This window comes from Antechinus flavipes, chromosome 5, assembly GCF_016432865.1.
Source record: "Antechinus flavipes isolate AdamAnt ecotype Samford, QLD, Australia chromosome 5, AdamAnt_v2, whole genome shotgun sequence".
In the NCBI taxonomy this organism is placed as follows: domain Eukaryota; kingdom Metazoa; phylum Chordata; class Mammalia; order Dasyuromorphia; family Dasyuridae; genus Antechinus; species Antechinus flavipes.
Genome location: NC_067402.1, coordinates 18,472,123 through 18,476,508, shown reverse-complemented (window position 1 = coordinate 18,476,508; position 4,386 = coordinate 18,472,123). Strand labels below are relative to the sequence as shown.

The 4,386-nt window shown below is 50.8% G+C and overlaps 1 long non-coding RNA gene across 1 annotated transcript; it reads left to right on the top strand.

Annotated features, from left to right (window-relative positions):
• The first annotated feature begins 455 nt into the window (after positions 1 to 455).
• LOC127564075 (uncharacterized) lies at positions 456 to 3,712 on the top strand. Its single transcript, XR_007954189.1, has 2 exons — positions 456 to 2,226; positions 3,500 to 3,712. It is a non-coding gene; the product is annotated as an uncharacterized LOC127564075 (long non-coding RNA).
• Positions 3,713 to 4,386: the final 674 nt, after the last annotated feature.

Genomic DNA, 4,386 nt, shown 5'->3' with positions numbered 1-4,386 from the left:
CAATTGGTCAAAAATCTACCCTCCTCCCTTATATTTGGAATAAAAAGAAATGAAGATATAAAATGGAAAAAATGGGAAAAAAAATCAACCAATTTAGAAAAACTCAGTTGTGCATCTGAAAAAGAATTCTGTGGGTAAATACTACTCTCTCACTTTAAATCTGAGTTCCAGCCTCAGTATGTCATTAAAACAATAATCTCCAACAAGATGGGGTAGTTTCTGGGCAGAATTCTGGAAGTGGATTTCCAGCCCATCCATGAGTATCCTATTTTAGTCCATCAGAATGAAGATCCTTACAGGCCACGACTATTTTAGCCTTTCTTTCTATGTCCAGGGCATTTAATAAATGATTGTTGGGGCAGTTAGGTGGCACAGTGGATAGAGCACCAGCCCTGAAGTCAGGAGGACTGAGTGCAAATCTGATTTTTCAGCTGTGTGACCCTGGGCACGTCATTTAACCCCAATTGCTTCAGCAATAAACAAACAAACAAACAAATAAATAAATAAAATTAAATTAATGGCTGGATGGATAGATAGATGAATGAATGAATGAATGGATCGATCAATAAATAAAATACTTGTGGATTGATTGATACGCTGGGCACAGAGTTAAATCATACAAGTAAGTGTAAGGCTTGGTCCCCGTTCCCACGAAGCTTGTGGTCTGGTTACAAGCAACAAGGCATAGACATATTTAATGCTAAGTAACAGTTGAAGGTGAGCAGTTGAAGAGCTGTCCCAAGACAAGGAAGGATGACTGGCCAGCTGGGGGTACCCTGGCCTCACAGGAGCAGTTCAAAGGAAGGGGGATCACTAGGCTGGATGGGGGAGTGATGCCACAGATCACTAAGAGCCCATTGTAGAAATGGAGATAAAGTGAGAAGACAGGGTGAGAGAAAACCCAAAACCCCATGTCCAAAATGTAACCGAGGCTTTCACTGGGCCTTGGAATGTATATTGACCCAGAGGAGGGAGAGGCGGGGCCCAGCTCCAAAGTTTCAATCAAAGGACAGGTGGGGCATGATAGCAGCTGGGGTTACACCCAGACAGACTTTAGAAATTCAGGACTCTGATGTCATCAACCAACAGAAAAGCAATCAGGATTACAGTTGGGGAGAATATAGGCCTTTTAAGACAACAAGGCAGTATCCAGTGCAAACAGCTCCAATATAATTATCAGATGATGAGGAGAAATCCCCAAAGTGGTAAATAGAAGGGAATTAGATAGGTTAACTGCTTGGGGAAGAGGATCTGCTTATATTTCCACAGGTGGAGAAGGAATCAGATGGCTGACAATGAGACTGTCAAAAGAACTTTAAAATCTTCAGCTTTCAGTTCCTGAAAAACCAGCAACAATCATTGGATTCCCTGAGATGAAAAATTGTTGATGAGACATTTGCAGTACTTCAGAGCTTACAGGAACTATTGGATTCCTGGCACATGAACTAATGGACAAAATGGGCGAGCACTTCAGCCTTCCAGAGAAGCCTTCTTTCTCCCCTAGTCCAGACCGGACCCGATCCTGAGAGAACCCACTAACGAGGCCGCATCGTCTCCTGGGCCCCCAGGCCAGCTTTCCCGGCTCCGGCTTGTTTTCAGACGAGTAACCCGAGGCTCCGAGGGCCCGCCGAGGCCCCTTTCCGCACCCCCTGGCTCCTGGACATCGAGCTGCTCCGACGCCTTTGGGAGCCGCCGCGGGTGAGGGCCGGGGAGCCCGCGCCATTTTGCAGAAATAAACAGTGATTATTTCCGAACGAACATAAGCCCCCGCGGCCCGGGTCCTGAGGGAAAGGACGAGAAGCACTTGGAAGGGAGCAGCGCGCAGAGGGAGGGGACTCGGCCTGGGTCCCGACGAGAGCGGCCGCGTGCCCCGCCGGCGCCAGGACTGAGCCGGCTTCTCTTGAAGAAAGGCGAGGACAGCCGGACGCGGGGAAACGCTGAAAGGGATGCTCCGCTCTCTGCGCACTGAGAGGCGGGGAAGGGCGCCCTCTGCTGGACGACCTGCACAGCGCCCGCGCCCGGCACGCCGCCGTCCTTGGGCAGCCTGGGCGGGGATAGGCTGATCGCCGCGGACAGCTCCCGCCCTTTCTCACAAACGGTTCCTGGCAGGTGCTCCCCCGCGCACGCGCCGAAAGGGCCTAGCTAGCGGTAGCATCTTCGTCAAAGGAGCCAGCCTCTGCTCTTACCGCGGAGTCGTAAGCAGTGCGACGTGGGCCCTGGAAAGAGGTTTGGAGTCAAGGGATGTGGGTTCAAATCCTTCCTCCGCTGCTGTGTAACCTCGGGCTACTCACGGAATCTGGCCGAGCCTCAGTTTACTCATCTGTTCAAAGGGCGATAGCGAGATAATTGTATAAATATATATAGTATTTGTGTATAGATACACTTGCTATAAACATATATATCCGATTTACATACAATTTTTACCATGTTTAACACATGTTGGATTACTTTTTATCCAGGGGAGGGGGTGGGGAGAAGGGGGGGAATTGGAACACAAGGTTTCCAACTGACTTCAGGGTCTATGCTAAAAAATTATCCTTGTATATGTTTTAAAAATAAAAAGCTTCGGCGGCCGCTAGGGGGCGCGGCGGATGGAGCGCCAGCCCTGAGTCGGGAGGGCCTCCGTTCCAATGTGACCTCAGACACTAACGCTTCCTGGCTGTGGGACCCTGGGCGAGTCTCCCCCCGGGTTACCTCAGCCAAAAAAAAAAAGCTTCAATAAAAAATAACAAAAGGAAAAACAAATGTGCAAAGAGCTCGTGCTGAGAGCTGAACTTAGAGCGCTTCTTAAGCATCTCCCGCATACTCAGCACCGCTGGGGGAGGAAGGAAGTCTTTGCTTTCAGGGAGCGCGCCTCCTAGTGGAGGCGAGTGTGTGCAGTGGCTGCACATGTACATGTAACACACATACACACACACACAGGATAAATCGGATTCTCGGCCCAGGGGAGGGGCCACGTGGGCAGCTAATGGAGGATACAGGGAGACCCCGCAGACCGACCTTGGACTGTTTCACTCTCCAAGGGTGCTAGAGGGACCCCTCCCTGGGCGGCGGAGAGAAGGGAGCGCATCCAAAGGTCAAATCAAGACTTGGCAACGGACCAGATGGGAAGGGAGGCGAGAGGGTTCAAATCCTGGTTCTGTCACTGCTGCGACACCGGGCAGGTCATAACCCCCCGGCCCTGGGCTTACTCACCCCTTGCAGGTTCCGTCCCCGTGGGATGCAGCCTCCCCTCCCCCACGCCGGCTGGGCTTTCTCTCTCCTTGGTGGGTCCGTACATCGATCACCCTTGTAAGAGGGAGGGGTTTCAAGGGAGAGGAAAAAGCCGGGGAGCCGCTTTGTAGCGTTAGCGCCTGAATCAGAAGGGCGACTCTTGGAAAAAGAGAAAAAGAAATTTGGTAAAATAGATAGAGAGAGAAGGCTCAGGGACGCTGAAGAATACAGGTAGAAGGGACTCGGAGAACATGTGCTCACACTCTCTTCTTTGACACTTCAACAGGTCTTGGATCACTCCCACAGTGCAGATCGCCACCCCTCCTGTGACGGTGTTGATCCTCCCATTAATCTGCCCGTGTCTTCCCAGCATCAGGGGGTCTCAAGGGTCTGCAGGCTCCGGCAGTTACCCATAGGGAGTGTTCTCCCTCAATCCAGTGAATGAATGAAAACAGATTTTTCAATGTGTTAACATATTAAACGCTTTGCAAACCTTAAAGCACTATGTACTAGCTATTATTATTAATCTTATTCATTTATTATGGTATTAACATTTTGTTCATCATCTACTTACATTAGATTATTTTAATTTGTTAGTTTTCTTTTAAAATAATAACAGTAATTTAAGTACCGTGCTAAGCTCTGAGGCTTCAGAAGCAGGGAGTCTGCCCTCCAGGTGCTGACTCTCCAGCAGAGGAGACTGCCCAGCCAAGCATGGGCGCCCAGGGATGGGATGGGAGGCCGGGCCAAAGGAGGGAGACTGACCCCTTTCCAAGACTGGGGTCGGTGTTAGAGCCTCAGGGCTGATGGAATAAGCAACACCAGGAGCACTCACCTGTGGGACCCTGAGAAGGAGCAGTGAGTGTCCGAGGCTGGATGTGAACTCGGGTTCTCCTGATTCTAGGGCCGGTGTTTTTCCCACTGCACCACTGAGCTGACCTGCATTGGATGACCTCCATTAGCTGACCCTCAGCGATGCCAGATTATTATTACTTGTGTAAAGCTCTCAAACTCCCGGGTCAGAGGTGACACTGAACCTGGGGAATGGAGGCGGGAGACGGGAAACAATGCCCAGAGATGGCTAAAGGGCACACGCCTGGCCCAGGGGGAGGCTCTTCAGGCTGGGAGTGCCGGAGGAAGGAGGATGGATGGAGCAGGGACCAGCTGCAAGGG